Raw genomic sequence first — 19,313 nt, 5'->3', positions numbered from 1 at the left:
CACCAGAAAACCAACTTCTCTACTTGCTTAAAAAAAAAAAAAAAGAGAGAAAATGCAAATTTTTCCTAGAGTGGAATTTGTATGCAATGTTTTCATGAGCATCAGGGATTTAAAAGTCTGAATACCATTGACCTCCTGGGACCTCTGTCCTCCAAACCACTTACGTACTTTGAAAAGATATATTCCACCTCCTTCTTGGAAGTCTACCTGATTTCTTTTTTCTTTTTTTTTTACTTCTTTAAACCACATTTCTGCTCCCCTGCACACAGCAGAGGGGAAATGCTCCCTGTGAATTTCTGCTACCATGTCTGGGGAGGTGGTGGGAAGAGTGGGCTGAAAGGAAGGGCAAAGCAAACAGCAAAAGAGAGAGAGAACAGCAGCACAGAGCTGAGCCTGCAACGAGGCAACTCCATGGATCCCCCATTTCGGGGAGGAAAACATCCCTGAGCTCCCCTGTGCAGCCACAGGCTGGGTAAGAGATGGTGCTGGGTGGCTGGAGGTGGCAGAGCCCATTTTTAACGTGGAGAGAGGCTGGGGGTGATGGACACAGAGCAGAGCACGGCCGTGCAGGAGCGTTCTCCTTCCCTCTCCTCCCCTTCTTCAGGGTTAAAGAAATCCCAACATGCTGCTCCTTCCTAAGGAAGGCTCAGCACCCTCGGAGAGAGGGATCAGTCCTCAGTACCTCTCCCAGGTATTAGAGTTTAATCTTCTTTTTTCCTCTGCCTTCAGTCAGAGTCAGGATTGAAGCACAAGAGATGAAGTTTCATGTTCGGACTCAGTTGTTTATTAATTCTTATCTATAGTACAGTGAGTGCTGCAGCACTTCTAGCTAACAAGCTAAAAGTGACAAAATGGAGCTGGATCTCACTTGTTACAAGGTATTTTAAGGCCCAACTATTCAATTAAAAACTAACATCTATATTATTTTTACTTTTGACCCAATGACCAAACACCCATGACCCTCAGTAGGGCACTCTCTATCCAACCAAAAACTACTATCTAAAAAAAGAAGAAGGAAGAAAAACACAATGCCCCAGAGCCTCTATGTTGTCCCATACCTACTAATATATTCCAAAACCCCAAATTCCAAACCCCCCACCATGGGATATTACACACCTCCATTCAATCTATACACCAGTGACTCCAACCACCCAAATCTGGAAGCCTCTCCAAGGCCTCAATTCAAAAGCAGTGTTCCCCTGGGGGTCAGTGCCAGAAAGCACAGAAAGTTTAAAATTCCAAGGCTTCAGGGTTCCAACACCCAGGGAGAACTGTGTTTGTGCAGTGGGAATAGGAAGAAGCATCCCCACCTTTTGGAGATTTATTTGCAGTGGAAGAGGGGCTTTTCTCTCTGCTTTTCCTCTGGAGGGGACATGCCTGGTGCACCAGCTCCATGGTTGGAAACGTGAATTCCCCCACGCAGCTGCCGGGATGCACCTCTGCATGCAGATCTGCCTGCAAGTGTCCTGGTGCTCCAGCTGGCCTGTCACTCTGGATTACAGCTCTTGGCTAACAGTGAGCACTGCTGGAGCCTGGGACTTCCATTAAAAGCTGATGTTCCACCTCCCCACCCCACAAACGGCTCCATCCCATCCCAGCTGGTTTCTGTGTGTACAGCCTCGTCTCTGGGGTGGGGAAGGAGCAAAGTGCCTCAATTTGTCTCTGTGTCAGGCAACAGTGGAACAAGTCATGGCAGGAAAGGAGGTTTGAGGATGATCAATTTTGAAAACTGTGGATAATTTACTTGAAAGTTGACCTTACCCCTTGTCAGCAGAGCATCTGTAGAATTGGAGCCCCATCCCTCTGACAGCAGGAGTACAACTGAGCATGGAATTACCCCCTGGAAGAGTCCTTGAGGGAAATGCTTCACTACTCTGAGTTACACTGTGGAGTGTCTTTGGAAAGGAGGAACTCTCCTGCAGGGAGATCTTGCCCATCCGTGCCAGACACTGCAATCATTAGCCCTCCATCGCCAGAGGGTCCGAGGGCTGCTGACAGATCCAAAAGAACTGGCGTGGACACTTGACCTTTCCTCAGTGCCAGGAGGAAATCACTGACCAGGAAGAACAGCACATGTTCAACCAGGCTCTACAAAGGGAGGCAAGAAGGTCTGGAAGAACTGAGAGCTATTTGTAAAACAAACACTGCAGTTTCAGCACAGCCTGTGCAGTTGGCCGGTGCTGCCATCACTCGTGGGCAGGCTGAGGGGTGACTTCCAGTTTGGCAAGTGCCAGGTGCCATCACAGGAGATGATCACAGCTCCAAGGGAGACATTCAGAGTGAGTGCCTACAAGGCTTGCACAGGAATGTTGAGAGATTCACACCTCTGTGGGCTGGGGGAAGGACAGGACATGGTGAGTGGGACTTTAAACTTTCCCCTGGCATGGTGTCCTGCCAAAGGGAGCGAGCAGCCCCCTCCACCAGCCTGCACACATTCTGCTGCTAGAACTCCTCACCCTGGAGGGAATCCTGAACACCCCTGCAGCTTCCCAAAGTGACTTTGAAAGCAATCCAGAGCAAGTGTCACAATTGTGTCTCCAACAGCCTGACTCCCTGGAAGATCCTGTGCGATCAGCTGGCCAAATCCAAATCTGAAAAGCACCTCCATGCTGGTCATGATTAATTAATTCTGCCTTGACATTCCCCAGGGCACCTAGCAGATACTCAGAGCTGCCAGAGAAAGAGACACTGCTGTGGGAAAGGATAAATAGTCTTTCCTCAACTGCAGACATCGAATTAGATAATAAATAGCTGGCTAGATACATAATTTTGTATGTGTTAAATTAAATGCAGAACAGAAATACAGCTGGCTTATCCCTGTGAAATCAAAGGTGTTGGGAAAGAGTTTCCAAAGAAAGAGGAGTATGTAGAGTCTGCTGTGCTCAAGAAGACATAGCCTGAAGTTATCTATCATGGCTTATGTGACTGTTTACAATGACAGACAGCTATTCTTGAACATTTTATTCCTGGTAGAATATTCTCAGATCAGAGCAGCTCAAGGAAACTTCTCTCTAATTTACACCTCTGTTTTGTCCCTCCTCCTGCAGACTAAGCATCTTTGTTCCCATAGGACCAACACAGCCTGTCCCCACCAGCTGTTGTGGGCTTAGCCTGTGCTCCTCAGGAGCTGCAGCTGCCAGCCCAAAGCAGGGGCTCTCCCGTGTCCCCCCTAAACACTTCAGTCCCCTAAACCCGCAGGTCCTGCCCAGATTTTGCCAGTGAGCACACAGCAGGGGCTGCAGGACGAGCAGGGATGCTGCAGGATGAGGAAGCTGGCAGGAGGTGAGGTGACATCCTGGGCTCAGGTGGGGATGGCAGGTGGCTGTGAGCCCCTGCCAGCACAGCCAGCACAGGGACAGTGTCCCCCTGTCTCACTGGCTGGCCACATCCACGGCTGATGCTGCTGCAGCGCCACAGGTCCCTGTGCACAAAGCCAGGCACACAAATCAGAGCAGGATGCTCTTGTCTGAGCTCCTGCCACAGCACAGGGCAGGGCTCTGCTGGCTCCCCTCACACATCTGCCAGGCCTGGAGCCCTTTGCTTTGCCCCTGTATCCCTGAGGAAACAAGTCCCACCTTGCAGGTGTGTTGATGTTCTCCTCCTGAGACATTCAGTTCAGACTCTGCTCCCCCTGCAATGAGGTTTCTGAGTGTGCAGGGGGTTCCTCTGCCTTCCTGCACCTTCCTCCAGAGTCTGAAATCAGTTCAGATCATCCCCTTCCTCCTTCTTTGCAGCTTTCCTTCACCCACCTTGCTCCTCCTTTCTCCATCACAGCAGGCACAGCCAAGACATGTTATTAACACTTGCCACTTCGTTAGCAATCTTCTCCAGGAGGAGCAGAGGAGAAAAGAGGAAAGTGTGTAAAAATTGGAGAGTCAGGAAAGCTGGATTAAAGGAAGAGTAGCAAAGACTTGAAGGTGTGAATGAGAAAGTGCAGGAGTAGAAGGAGTATGAGAAAAATCTAATGGGTGAGAAAGAGATTTATAATTAATCCCCAGGCTGGTGAGAAAACAGGGAAAGAAGTCAAGACCATACTCATCTCTATATGGTTCTGCTCCTGATTTACTCTGACTTCAGACAGATCTTTTTACTTCCTCCTTTTATCTCCCATCACTCTGGACCCTTTGAGTATCTGTTATTTGAGGTAGGAATTGTCTTTAACTGTGTGCAGCATAAAGGAAACTGCAGTCATAGGCACTAAAGGATGTGAGACATTGTTTTTAACACGTCCTAAAATTAGGCTCAGGAAAGTGCTTGGGGATTGTCTGTCAATGTTTATTAATTCAGACTGAATTCATTAGATACTTACTGTCAAAAAGTGGGATGGGAAAAATTAAAATAATCAAAGTACATGGCTGCATTATTTCATAATGTAGATGCTTCATGATGAGATGTTTATAAAGTGGATCTAGAAGGAAATGCTAAAAAAACAAAACCAACCAAAAGTGAAATAATCTGGTTATGAAAAAAAAATATTTATTCATTTATGCAAAATTTAAGTTTTGAAGTGATTTTCTACTCTCTTTTCCTTTTAGTCTCAAATATAAAATCGTTTCATTCTTCCCCCGCCAAACTAATTATATTTAAATATCTAAAAGTAATTTTTTCCCTTCATTTTTCTTCCAGAACTAAAATGATGAATTAAAAAAAAAAAAAAAAAATCATTATTCACCTATTCCTACCAGGAACTCCAATAACTGTCTGTCAGATCTTCATAACAACATGAGGGATCTAAGCAAGGCTGAGTTTCTGTGAGCTCCTTAAGCTGACGACTTTCAGAGTCCTTTGCTGTCTTCTAGTCTAAACCTGCATTCAACAGAGAACTTAAAATGAAATAATTAGATTTACAGCAAAATAGATGAGCAAAGCCCTGCATCAAAACTGAGTGAAAAGTTCCCAGGAAATAATCTGAGAGTGAATTTACTTTTTCCATTAGAAATTGCCATATGCTGCTGGTTTATTTTAAGACAGTGACACCATCCCTTTTCACCTGTTATTTCACTGAATTCTTCCTTTTCACTTCTCCTGGCTTAATTTTTTTTTTTTTTTTAATCACCACAGAACCAAACAGGCTCAAATTCCCTACAGAAAATTGGAACGTGTGATATCCAAAGGAAAAAAAAAAAAAAAAAAAAAAGGAAAGGAAAAAAAAGGGAAAAAGGAATTAATGAAAGGGAAAAGAAGGGGAAAAGAAAAAAAAAAATAAAAGAGAAAAAAAGGGGGAAAAAAAGGAAAATCAAGGAAAAAAAACAAAAACAGAGCTCTTTCCATCAGCCATCCCTGACTCAAAGCCTGAAGAGCACTCGGAATGAGACACAGGCAGGGATGGGAACAGTCCCAGGATCCTGCTCCTCAGGCAGGGTCTGCACTCATTTTTGTGTCTGGTTTCTCCAGCACAGGACCCTGCTCACAGCAGCCTTGCTCCTGGAGGTATTTAGGGAAGCAGCACCTGCTCAGCTTCCTGCAGCTGAATTTAAAGAAATTCTGCCACAGAATTTAAAGAAAATTAGGTATGTGTATAGAAACTGAGCCTCTAAATATCTCTGGAGTTTCCACATTGCCAAACATCTCACCTCCCTGTATTCATTTGTTCTTGGAGTTCCTCCAGGAGGAAACAAGCTTCCCCTCAGAAGTAACCCAATTCTGGGGATATTTTGCTTTATTAACATCAGTGTTGGGCCATATGAGCAAGCACAAATCCTCCAGTGGTTTATTGTCATCTCCCACAGTCCTGCAGCACTGCCCCAGCAGATGCTGCATGCTTGAGCACTCTGCATGTGGGGCATGGAAAATGCATCCTGAGTCTCAGAACACAAAAACACTGCTTTATTGAGCTGGGAATCGATCCTCACATCCCTTCAGGTGCCTGGAATTTTAAACTAAAAATGACCTAAAAATTAAATGCGGAGTGTGTCTCAGGTGTCCTGTTGGTTTCCTTTTCCCTGAGTGCAGGTGTTAGTGATGCAGAGTGTGCTTGTCCCCAGCCTTCCACCTCCCCTGCCACCCAGGGGAGGTCATGGCCAGCATCAAGGAGTGTCCCTGGGATGTGGCACACGAGGGTTTGGGGACTGCACTTCACTGGTGTCAAGGCTTTACAGAAGAGCTGCCTCAGAGCAGCAGCAGTGAGGAAAAAAAAAAAAGTGTAGCCACAGACAAAATCTCTGTCTTCAGACTTAAAGTAATGAGAAGCACTGCAGGAGGATGCACTAGGAAGGACCTAACAGCCTCTTTTGCTCTTCTATTTAATGCAAGCAGCTTTATCATTGATTGCTATTTACTGCAAATGCTGAAGTTGGTGAAAAGATTAATATGAAACAGCAGCCTTGATTCAGTGTTCTTAAATCACAATGCACATATCTGTGTGTGTGTGTGTGTGTGCACTTGCAAACTTCATTTTATATTTTGTGTATGCAAAATACTCATTTCTGTGTGCAAGGGAGGCAAATAGATACAATTAGCATGTTCTTCCCTTATCTATTCCAGTCAAAGGCCAGCTCTGCAGTGATCTTAGGCAATGAGGAGAGAAATTAATTCAGGCCAGATTTCTGAAGAAGGAGCCATTTTACTGGGGTGGAGGGGAGAGAGAGGCAAAGCAGCTCTGCTTTTGCCCAGCACTGGAAATGCAAAGAGTCAGCACAGCTGAACACCAGTCTTTGGGGGATTATATTTCCTGAGGACAGGGATTGCTGAATTCTTTTAAAAACCCGGATTTTCCCTCATGCCAAACTTGGATCCAAGTTCCCTGGGTAGCTCCCAAGTGCTGTGTGAGTGGAGGCTCAGAGCTGCAGCACTGAAGGGACTCAGCTCCTGTGCAGGCAAACACATGCATTTAAACAGCTCTTCTGCAAAGCTGCCAGCCTAAGTGACCTGCTCAAGGTCGTATATAACATGTCAGTGACAGCACCATGATTGAACTATCTTGCTACAGCTCTGCTTTATTCACTCAGTGCTGCTGCATCCCAAAACAGCCACTGCTGCCTTCCTCTCCTTATCTCATCCTCCTTAGAGACACATCTGTCCTGTGCTCTGTAAACCATAATATACCTGTAGTCTTTTATTCACTACCTGACACTGGGCAGTTTTATTACAGATCTCTGAATTACCCAGCCTAGACTACAATCTACTTATTCCTGTCAGCTGTTCTCACTTTCGACCCTCACCTCACCTTTCAGCCCTGCCAGTGTTTTAAGGCTTTCAGGTACTTGAAATGCAGGCACAATTCTGATTCTCGAGGGAAATCCAGCAGAATTTCACTGAGGCCAGCCTGCTGGTCCCCCTCTCTTTTCTAAATGCAGATGGTTGGAGATCAGAGGCTTGCACTGGTCTCTGCAGTTCCATTTGAACCAACCCTTCAAGAATACTAACAGCTGCCATTTTAGACCTCTGATCCCCATTCTTGCCATCCATAAAATTTTATTCCCTGCCTTTCTCTACTCCTTTCATCAGAAATCAATCTTCCAATAATGCAGGTAAATTGCAGTCCTACCTCATAGCTTTTTTTTTTTTTTTTTTTTTTTAATGCATCTTTCTGTTGAATTTTGCAGAACAAAAACTCCCTCATCCATCCTTCCCAGGCCAGGCCATGAGCACAGTAATCATCACACCTCCACAGCACCTCACTGGCAGATTTGCACCTGCCACTCACATCCCTCTCTTTGTGCCATGCAGGAAGCAAAGGAATCGTTTGTGGCAATTTGTCTGAGCATTCACACCTGCCCCACCAGCAAACTTTGTGTTCCCAGCAGCCAGCTCCCCCTCCCTCCTCCCAGTCACACACCTGTCAGAACCTTATCCCATCTATTGATGTGTTTTCCTCACTGCTGCCCATCCTTCCCACCTTTCTGAAGAAGTACAACTTTGTTACCTGACCCTGGGAGTGCAGTGGCACCTGAATTTCCCTGTCTGTACTCAACAGCCTTGTTTCCTCTGTCTTCAGCAACAGGAGCAGAATGGCTGATGGGAGAGGAAAGTTTTGGAGAAAGGCACATTCCTGCTCCCTCCCAGCAGCATGGTGATGGGGATGGCCCTGGGCAGGAGGCAGGACTGTGCCCAACACAAGGCAGACAGGGGGAGTCACTTTGGGACCTTCAGGGGGACGGGACTGTGGGGAAAATACAGGGAGAGGACACAGCTCCATAGCTGATCTCTGCCCACCATCACTCCTACCAAGCTGCTTTGGTTAAGTCTCAGGATTTCATGCACCCACTTATCTCTGTCACAGCCTACCCACATCAGCTTGGGCAGATTCTTTAAGGTGACACCTTACAAACACCTTGGAGTTCCCTATATCCCATGGTGGTATTTAAGGTCCTGTTTTCCATAATGTTCTGCTACCTTGCCACCAACTGCTTTCAAAATCTGTCAAGGCAAAATTTCAAACTGAAATGCTTCTACTGACAGGAATTGAATGGTTCTCCGAGCCTCTGGCACTGTGCAGAGGTGACAGCACTCCCTGTTTCTTTTCCTCCTCCTCAGCAGGCCCCTGGGGACAGGGAGCTTGTATCCCTGCAGAACCTGGTGCTGGGAGGCTCCAGGCTGATCCCAGCTCTGCAGCATCCCACAGATGCTGTGCTGATAGAGGAAACTGAGCTGAGCAGCTCAGGGTCACTGCTGCCGCCCATAACCACCCGTTTCATGTCCTCCTTCAATACCTACTCTAATCACTGAAATCACTTGTGTGGGAGCTGACACAGAAGAAGAGATTGCTGGATTGATATTCTGTCTGGCATTGATGAAAACCTTTTTAGAATGCCTTAATCCAGCACCCACAGAAGCAATTTGCTAATCTCTTGCTGATTTAGCTTCCAGCGGGATCGACCATGGGCAGTCACATTACCTGGCCAACCATATTATGTTCTTTTTATGCAGAGAGAAAATGTCCTTCCTGACCCCAGAAGATGGTCATCCTTAGCTTTGAAGCCTGAGACCTGATTACCATTGTCCCAGATTGCAGGGCTGCAAATGCTATTAATTGCTACAAAGTTATGTAGCCTTTTACACTTCAAATCCATCCGGGCTTTCATCTCAGCGACATCCTGCAGCAGGGAATTGTGTGCCTTCACTATACACTGAAGAAAGGACTATTTCCTTTTAATTTGCTTTAAAAGTTGTGCCCTTTAATTTTGATGTGCCCCCTTGTTCTTCTATCATCAAAGTGTTAAAATACTTCTGATCACTTTTCATTTTAACCTTCATATACCTTTGTGCTGGAGCCCGAATGTCCCTCCTCACTCCCAGCTTTCCCAGACTAGATGAACTATTATTTCCAGGCTTCCCTTATTTAACTTGTTAATATTTGTAAAGCAATTTAAAATGTATTAATATGGTTCAATTATAACATCACTTCTATTTTCCATCCTTCCTTTTAATGTCTCAAGTGTCCATCTAATTTGCCATCAATCTCCATTGATTCTCCCTCTGATGATATGTTAGTCTTTATAATATCCCAGGGAATATTTCTTCTGCCTTCCTGACCAGCATTTTGGAACAAAGAAGCTGAACACTGATGGACCATAAACATGATTCACTCTGCACTCGGCGTGTGTATGGATTTGCTGTTGCTTAGGCTCTGGTCTTGGCAATCAGTTTCATTATGTCCATGGGGCTGTAATTAAAAATTTGTCTGTGTGATTCCAATTGCAGGATCAGGCTCTTTGTGTTTCTGATTGCTCTGGGTTGGTGACAATTGAGCCCAGGTGTGAAAAAAAGTCTGTGTTTGGTAAACTTTGAGCAATATCTGAGCACTCAGTGACATATCCTGCAGCAGCAGGGCCTTTGAGACAAGAGGAGTGATTTTGAGATCTATCCAGTCCCAAAGAGGGGAAGAGAATTGAGATATGGTTATTCACCCCTTCTCTTTCCCATAGGAAACTGGGAGACACCCAAAGAAATTATGTGGTACTAGATCTAAACCCCCCCACCAAAAAAATATTTCCATAGATGACTTGAAAATTACTCCGTTACTGCAGAATGTTATGAGAACAAAACATGAAAAGAATCAATGAAGAAATAGTCACACACAGGATATTCCATCTGGCACTGCAGGTGACAGTCCTCAGCCAGCCACTGACTCTGCTGAAAGGTTATCCCAGGAGGGACAGCCCTCACCCATGTCTTTCTGACCCCTTTACTGTCCTACTGTTGTGGTTAGAACACTTCTCAGTTTTTTCCAGTCTTAACAAGGCCCAATCCAGCTTCATCAGCAAAATACATTCCTCCTTCATCCCTCATCCTCCAGCAAATTCCCTGAGCAACACTTCCAGCTCCAATCAGTCTTTTCACCTTACCTCTTCCCCTCAAGAAGCAAATAAAAGGATTGATGCACATGTATCTCTAATTGCACAGAAAGGGTTTTATCTAAATATTTCTAGAACTCAAATTTCTGCTCTTTGATTACTTTAGGTAAATATTGTGGGAAAATCCTAATTGGTCTCTTTTCCCTGGTAGACCAGATTTATCTATTCACTGGCCTATAACATGGTCCATCATTTTCAAATACTTTACTGTTCTCTTTTAGGAGAGTGGAAATGGCAGATAAACACATTATCAGCATTCTCCAGCATAAAACAGCAAAGCCTGGAGTTGTTTTGCAGAAGCAACTCCGAATTTGGACGACATGACAAGAAGAAATTCTAGAAATAGCTGCTCGTCTTAAGGCTACGTTATAGGGATCCTTGTTGCTGCTTTCTTCTCTCTGTTCACAATTTTAGCACAAACACTGTGCTCTTTGTTAGCTCTTCCCTTTGACTTTCTCTGTATTTCTTAGGCATTCTTCAGTCTCAGCTTGCACCTCCAAACACACCTTTGATTTTGGCTGCAAACCTCACTCAGCACAGAGCAGTGCAGGGAATGGCTGGAACAGCATCGCTGTTCCAGGCAGGGAGGTGGTCTGAGCCAGGAGGGACCCAGAGCCACATATGTAGCCCAGCATATGTCTGAGGGCTCAGCTCACCCGCTCACCATCTGCACCTGCCTGCAGAGCTGGCTGCTCCAGCACCCGCGCCCTGCCTCGCTGCTTCTGCTCCACTCATCCCACAGGTCCAGCTAAGGCTTCACACCTGCTCAGCCTGGTCCTCCAGCCTCCTCCCTGGGGTCACAGCTCATTGCTGTTCATTCTTCCCTGCTTAGTTCTAGTTGCTGTGTCATTTTGCACAAACTCCTTTTATTTATTTTTTCTGGTCCTGCAGCCTCACTTGCAATGTGCTGCCTGCACGAGGTGATGGTTTTAAAGCTCTCCCTCGCTGTCTTCCACCCTGCTTAGCAAGTCAGCATCCACAGCTGCAAGGATAAATTACCACAGAGGTCTCCAGTGTTAGCAATGTATCTGACAGCCACACACGCAGCTAGGGCAGGGTAAGGAAATGGCTAAATGGGATCAGTTGTACCGACTCAGGACTTCTGGCCAAAACTGCATCCAAAACCATGATGGACACAGTGGAGTCCAGAGCACAGGCCAGGTTCTAAATCACACTCTAAATCAAAGCCTAAGAAAGAGATCCTCACTCACCACAGAGCCAGTTAACAGCCCTGGCTTTGACAGGCTGTGATGATTTACAGCAAGAGGCTGCGAGCTTTTCACAGGAACTCACTGTACAACATATTCCAGCTGTAACATGCAAAGATAGAAAAATCCAGGCTGAAGAAGACCTGTTGTAAGGCTTCAGGATGTATCTTCTCTACATGCCAGGGAAAAGGACTTCCTATCAGGATAACAATGAGACAGGCATGAAGATTACAGGATCCAGAGCTACTCTACTGGAAATTGGGAGTATGGAGGATGGATAGGAATGAGAGCTCCCTCTATTCCTATATTCTTTTTTTCATATCCAACCAAAAGTCCTGGAGCAAATCTTTGGGGTTTTATTGGTTTTCTGGAGCTTCTCTTACATGTGAGAACCTCTCATAGCTCGGTTTGCAATCTTGGAGTGTCAGCTCTGAGCTGACTTTGCTCAACACTCTCTGGGAGGGAAGATGTCTCTGTGATGGAAATACTCCACAGAATGGTGCCCACTGCTGACACACACACACACACACACACAGAATTGTTCTAGGGCTGAAAAGTTGTTCTGGTGCTTCTGGCTCTGCCCAGCATTTCCATCAGTGAACAGCAGCATGTGCCTGGCAAAGGCAATTCACTCCATCCTCCTCTGCAGGTGACCCTCTCTAGATTATTCACTCCTCTAGGACTTACTGTAACTCCTATTGCCACTGGAGGAGGTGATCCATCAGCAGTGCAGCTGGTTGTTTTTCTGGAAGAGGAGTCAGGAATAACATGTGTGAGAGTTCAAGCACTGGGGAATGCTATGTCAACACCCAGAAACCTGCCACCACCACTGCTGCCACCGTGGGTCCCACTCAGCCAGCACTGCAGCAGACACAGCAGCAGCTCTGTGCAGAGCTCAGCTCTGCCAGCTGCACCGTGCAGGCAACAGTAAAATGGATGTAGAACACATGACTTCAGAAGAACAAATAGCAAAAATAAATAAACATCTTTCTCCTGTGAAGCTGCTTGCAGGTCCTGACTCAAGGCTGCAGGAAAACAGCTCCCTGAGCAGGGGGCTGTAAATGTTGTGTTAAACTCCCCAGCCAGGCTCAGGGGAATCCTGGGCCTGACTCCTCTTTTCCTTCCAAAATGACATGTTCATATACCCAGTTTATGCCACCTCCACCCAGGATGTGATCCAGCACTCCTGAAATAAACTTAAGTCCTTCCATAGCCTTCAGCTGAGTCTAAATCAGCTGCTCCTCTGATTTCTGCTCTTTCTCCCATTCCTCCCTCCCACTAGTCAGGACTTTTCCTTCCTTGGCACTGTATAGCTTAACTCATCAAGCCAGCAACAGCTGTCCTGTGCCTACTCCAAACCCTGGGAATGTCACCTCATTTGTGTTGTTCATCTCTGCCCATCCTCTCTCCAGAGAGGAATACCCAGTTTATCCAGTTTGCTTCCCCAGGTCTCTCTGCTTGATAACATTTCAGCCACAAGTCCACTGCAGCCCTGCCCAGACATGCTCCAGGCCCAGCACATCAGCTGGACGTGGCCATGCAGAGGCACAGCAAGCAGGGAAAAACCCTCCCTGGCATCCAAGAGCACTCTGGAGTACCACACATTCCCGGGAGGAGATGTTTGCCCCGACTCAGCTCAGCACCATTCCCTAACTTGGCATCCTGCTCTGGCAGCCATCTTCCAGGGCAGAGGGAGAACCACAGGACCAGACCCCAGTCCATGGATCTATTTAGAGGCCAAATCTGTGTGTCTGTGGATATTTTCCCTTTCTGAAAAGCCGCTCAGTGTGGCCTGGAAGGAAATGGGCCAAGGTCCTTACGGTTGTTAAAAATCTCATGATACTTTTGCAAGCAGGATGGTGTAAATCAAACAACTGGGCACAAGCTCCCTCGGTCTGGGTAATTTATATTCTGCCTCACTAAGTTCATCTCTGCACTTCCAATGCATGAAGTGATTTTTCACTTCCCCTGTAGTATTTGCTGGCACGGAAAAGCTGCTGGGCTCTGTCCCAGAAGTAGCCGCATTTCATCACCGGGTGAGCGATCCCTGCACGCCCCGGGCCGGCCCCCGCAGGCTCCGCTCGCCCCGCGGCTCCGGAGCGGGAGGAGGCGGCCGGCACCGTCCAGCCGCACCTGGGCTCCGGGAGCAGAGCCCCGGCACCAGCGCACAGCCCGGGTGGGACAGGGGCGAGATGCGCCGGGGATGAGGGAAGGGATAGGGGCAGGGGATGAAGGAAGGGATGAGGGAAGGGATAGGGGCAGGGATGAGGGAAGGGATGAGGGAAGGGATAGGGACAGAGGATGAGGGAAGGGATGAGGGAAGGGATAGGGACAGAGATGAGGGAAGGGATGAGGGCAGGGGGTGCGGGCAGGGATGCAGGCAGGGGATGAGGGCAGGGGATGAGGGAAGGGATGAGGGAAGGGCATGAGGGAAGGGATAGGGGCAGGGATGCGGGCAGGGGATGAGAGCAGGAGATGCTGCTGGGGAATGCGGGCAGGGATGATACAGGCAGGGATGGTGCGGGCAGGGATGGTGCGGGCAGGGATGGTGCGGGCAGGGATGGTGCGGGCAGGGATGGTGCGGACAGGGATGGTGCGGGCAGAGATGGTGCGGGCAGGGATGGTGCTGGCACGGATGATACAGGCAGGGATGGTGCGGGCAGGGATGATACAGGCAGGGATGGTGCGGGCAGGGATGGTGCGGGCAGGGATGATACAGGCAGGGATGGTGCGGGCAGGGATGGTGCGGGCAGGGATGATACAGGCAGGGATGGTGCGGGCAGGGATGGGGCTGGCACGGATGATACAGGCAGAGATGGTGCTGGCACGGATGATACAGGCAGGGATGGTACATACAGGGATGGTGCGGGCAGGGATGATACGGGCAGGGATGGTGCGGGCAGGGATGGTACAGGCAGGGATGGTACAGGCAGGGATGATACAGGCAGGGATGGTGCGGGCAGGGATGATACAGGCAGGGATGGTGCGGGCACGGATGGTGCGGGCAGGGATGCGGGCGAGCCCCGCTCCGCTCCGCTCCGCGCCCGGCGCTGCGTGGAGCCACAGCGCCCCCTCCTGGGGCCCGGCGGCACCGCCCGCCCGCCGCGCCGGCGCTGCGGAGCTGAGCGGGGCTTAACGGGGCTGAGCGGGGTTTAACGGGGCTGAGCAGGACTGAGCAGGGCTGAGCGGGGCTGAGCAGGGCTGAGCGGGGCTGAGGGGGACTGCCCGGGGCTGCGCGGGGCCGAGTGGGACTACGCGGGGCTGAGCGGGGCTTAACGGGGCTGAGCGGGGCTTAAGGGGACTGAGCGGGGTTTAACGGGGCTGAGCAGGGCTGTGAGGGGCCGAGCGGGACTTAACGGAGCTGCGCGGGGCCGAGCGGGGCTCAGTGGGGTTAAGCAGGGCTTAATGGGGCTGAGCGGGACTGAGCGGGACTGAGCGGGGCCGAGTACGGCACGGACTGTGTTTCCTTCCCGGGTTGTCCCTCCCTGATTTCTCACCTCTGAACCCCATGACTCGTGGTGCTCGGGGAGTTCTTCAGACTCATTTATGTTCTTCAGCTATTTTTGCTGCCTCCCCCAGAACCTAAATCCCTTTTTTCCTACTTTCTCAACATCTCTGCATCAGCTGTAAATACCAAGTCCTGGATAAAGTCTGGAAATTCACATCATTCCTGAAGGTGGGCAGGGAGCTGGGTGCAGATCCCTGGTTCTGGAGTCAGTCCCTGCCGTGCTTTCCAGAGCAATGCACCTGGACAAGGTGGTGGGGCTCCTGCCTGAGCAAGGATGAGAGAATTTGGCTTTGAACTATTTCTGTCACACAGACAACAATGACTATTGTCTGCTGGCAGACCCATTCCCACGGAGTGTTTAGCATCTGCCTTACACACACTTCCAATGTAGTAAACAGTGGTGGTTAGGAGGGAACGGAGACACATTCGGTGCCTTTCCTTTTGGGACACATTTTACCTAAAACAAGCCAATTCACCCTGTGTTTCCCCCCTCCAAAGTTTTAACACAGACTTTAGTCAGCCTCGTTATATTCCTGCTCTTGGAGGCTTGTCTCCTCACTAGGCCCTATGCAGAGGGGAAGAGAAGGAAGGTCGGAGAGGGATGTTAAACACCTCTAACACCAGTGACATCATCTCCCCTGTGCCCACTGTCATTTCTGATCAAAGGGGCATGCAAAGGGAGTATCTGTTCCCTGAGGATGAGATGGTTTTTCTCTGAACCAGGGTGAGACTGAAGTGGAACCTTACATTGTGTGTTTTAGCCATAGATGTGTGTGTGGTTCTGCTCCCACACACTCACACCCATTAAAAAGCTATGTAACTCCAGCAGAGCTCTCCCCATACTCCCAGACTCCAGCTCCTGACCAGAGAAGGCATGATGAGTATGGAATTGCCACTGCTCCCCCAGCCATTTCCCTGCTTCCCTGTCTGCTGCTCGTCTGCCTTCCCAGTACTGAAACCAAACCCGAGCCCTGGGAATCTGCAAAGAGCCATAAAAGAAACCCAGACACACCAAATGTAGAGGGTTTTCTGCTGAGTTGCAGAGGGTTTTGGAGTCAGACAAACCCCAAATCAATGCCTGGAGCCAACAGCCAGAGAGAAAGCTACACTGGAGGCACAAACCCCCTCCTGCGAGCCCCGCTAAGACAGCACGCGTGTGCTCGTGTGAACTTCTGAAGGTTCGATTTGCATAATAAGAATATCAATGCAGCTATTTCTGCACGCCCCAGTGCGTGTGGATCCCACCTGTGTGGCTGGGTGTGCGGGAGCTGAGGGCTGCAGAGCTCAGAGAGGTGTTTGCATGCACGGCAGAGCGAGCCCGAGCTGCTGTGTGCGAGCATGGGGCGGGCTGTGAGTTCCACGGCGTGTGCTGCCTGTGCTTGGCGTGTACATGCTCCAGGGAGACCACAGAGGCTTGTCTGGGGTGTGTGGGAGGGAGAGAGTCCAGGGCTGGCTGTCTGCTACTCACAGGCAGAGCTGATCGATATTTTTCCTTTATAAGGAATTTTTATTTTTTCAAAAACCTTTCATGTTCCTTACACCAAAGCCACATCTCATCTTTACTCGCTCCCACCTCCTCTCACTGTCTCCCAAATACTTCTCTAGAACTCCTGGGAAAGCAGATTTATTGCCATTAACAAATTATTATTATGCAGCCAGATGAGCAGCCAGAGTAAAGCATGAAGGACCCTTCTTGTCCTGCCTAGTGCCGATGTCAATCACACGGCTAAATTCAAACGCCAGTTCTGCCAGCATTTCATCTGCTGCTGGGTTCCCTCCATGAAGCTGAGACTGCATCCAAGAAGTGACACCTCCTCCCCTTCCCGAGTCTCAGGTACCAGCACGGGGGAACTCTCCAAAGCCAAAACACACACCTATAACCCCCCTCCTCTCCCCAGATCGTCTCTGGGGCTTTAGACCCAGGCTGTGCTGGACCTCGGGGATGATGCAATGGCACGGAGCTGCCCTCCGTCCCGCCATCCCCCAAGGACTGGGAAAAGGCAAAGTTATGTTCCACACCAGCCTGGCAAGCAGCACCGAATGGGGAAATGAATGCGGGGAAAACCCATCTCCAGCACCGTGGGGTGCCGCTCCCCGCCATCCCTGCCCTCCCCGGCTCTGCCGCGGTCTCCCATCCCCGCTGGAAGTAGAGGCAATCAGCCCAGTGTGGGATTCGAGGCGACAGACTTTCCTTCTCCTCCGCGATTTGCTTGTCACTTGCGAAAGCGGAGCGGTGGATTAAGTGGAGATGACACCATCTCCTTGGGGACGGTCCCCCCCTGCTCCGGGATGCACCGATACTCCGGAATACTGATGGATCCCGGCTGCCTGCCCCCCACCGCCAGCCCCGCCGAGCCGGGGCTCAACCCCAATTGCCGAGCAGCCTCCGGGGGGGCTGCCCCAGCAGAAAGCAGCGCTCCCCGCCTTCCCAGTGCGCGAATCTCGGCCCCTCGCCCAGCACCGCGTATGCAGAAGGGGCAAGGGAGCTGCGGGACTTGGCCATCCATCCATCCATCCATCTATCCATCCATCCATCCATCCATCCATCCATCCATCCATCGTCCATCCATCCATCCATCCCCCGGGCACCCGCTGCCCAGGGCAGGGTGCGGGCGGGCAGGGGGGCGGAGGGGCCGCGTTACACAACCGCGGCAGGACAGGGAGCCGGCCCCGGGCAGGGCAGCGCCGCAGAGCAGCGCAGCGCTCGCCTTACCTGATGCTAATGTCCCTCTGTGGCGGAGATCGGCTCGCCCGTGCGTTTTATACGGCTCGGTAGGAACTTGTGGGAGAGCTTCTCTGTCCAGCTCGCATACTGGGTGCGGGGCTGATACTGCAGGCGTGAAAATCCTGGGGCTCTAGCAGTCCTTTTCATGCTCAGACAGAAAATCCCCTTCCTTGATCCAGATCGCGGGCATTAAGGGCAGAGGCAAGGAAAAAAAAAATCCGCTTCTCCCCTTCTTCCTTTTCCTTTTTCTTGCTTTTTTTTTTCCCCCTTCCTGTGCCCCCCCTCTCTTCTGCTGCTCAGTTCGTAGCCATCGGGGGAAAGAGCAGAGGCAGCAGGGAGAATGGAGAGGGGGTTAGAAATAAAAATGAAAAGAGCTCCAGGAGGGAAGCGAGAGGCTGGGCTTGCCACCAGGGGAGGGGCTTGGAGCGGGCTGGAGAGGATGAATGGGGAAGAGGAAAGCAGGGCGGAGCCCCAGCTCGGCTGTTTTATTCTAAGAAGTGTTTTGTACATAATTAGAGAAGGGGCGGGGCCGGGGGCAAAAAGGAGGGACTAAAGCTCCGGCCAGACGGAGCCTGGGCCGTGGGAAGGGAGGGTGAGAGCGGGAAGGGCCGCGGGATGGGGCTGCGGGAGGGGCCGAAACTTGTCTGCAGAGGGGGATCCGAGGGGATTTGGGGAGGAGGCGGCAGCGGGGCCGGTTGCCATTCCAGAGAGACCCCATCTATTTAATTTTTTTTTTTTTTTTTTTCTTTCCCTACACCCACACGCCTTCAATTTTCTCCACCCGGCCGGCGCCCGGCTGGCTGGGCCGAGGCGATGGGAGAGAAGGATGAGAAGGATGGGAAGGATGAGAAGGATGGGAAGGATGGGAAGGATGGGAAGGATGAGAAGGATGAGAAGGATGGGAAGGATGCTCCCAGCCGGATCCCAGCGCTGGGGATCCCGCAGTGCCCGGGGAGAGAGGCCGGGCCGGGAGCGGTTCAGCACCGCGGACAGCGCCGGGCGGCGGAGAGCGGAGCCGGGCTGGGCTGGGCTGGGCTGGGCTGGGCTGGGCTGGGCTGGGCTGGGCTGGGCTGGGCTGGGATGAGCCGGGCTGGGCTGAGCTGAACCGGGCCGGGCTGAACCGAACCGGACTGTGCTGAGCCGGCCTGTGCTGGGCTGAGCTGGGCTGCGCTGAGCCGGGCTGAGCCAGGCTGAGCTGAGCCAGGATGAGCTGAGCTGAACCTGCCGAGTTGAACCAGGCTGAGCCAGGCTGAGCTGAGCTGAGCTGGGCCGAGCTGAGCCAGGCTGGGCTGAGCCGAGCTGAGCTGAGGTGAGCAGAACCGAGCTGAACTCACTCTGGAATAGCCAGCTGCACTCCCGGCCTGGCTGTGCCCCCCAGCGAAAGTCCAGCTGCTGGGATGAGGAATGGAGATGGGGCTGATTCAAGGGCATGATCCACCCAGATAAACCCCAGCACATCAGCAAAGGCAGCCCAGTGCAGGGGCAGAGCTTAACAACGCTGTGATGTGCTGTTTTCAGACAGGGACCCCTAGGTTTCCAGACACTACCCCTGGGCAATGGCTGGGCTGGGCTGGGCT

At 50.4% G+C, this 19,313-nt stretch overlaps 1 protein-coding gene across 1 annotated transcript in view; it reads right to left on the bottom strand.

Annotated features, from left to right (window-relative positions):
* BRINP1 (BMP/retinoic acid inducible neural specific 1) overlaps window positions 1-18,119 on the bottom strand; it is an 85,561-nt gene extending 67,442 nt beyond the window's left edge. Inside the window, exon 1 of the mRNA XM_056505360.1 lies at window positions 17,725-18,119. The gene's annotated coding sequence lies outside the window, so the exon portion shown is untranslated. The remainder of the gene's footprint in view (window positions 1-17,724) is intronic.
* Window positions 18,120-19,313: the final 1,194 nt, after the last annotated feature.

The sequence above is a fragment of the Oenanthe melanoleuca genome, chromosome 17 (genome assembly GCF_029582105.1).
Source record: "Oenanthe melanoleuca isolate GR-GAL-2019-014 chromosome 17, OMel1.0, whole genome shotgun sequence".
In the NCBI taxonomy this organism is placed as follows: Eukaryota; Metazoa; Chordata; class Aves; order Passeriformes; family Muscicapidae; genus Oenanthe; species Oenanthe melanoleuca.
This window is presented reverse-complemented; position numbering and strand designations above follow the sequence as displayed.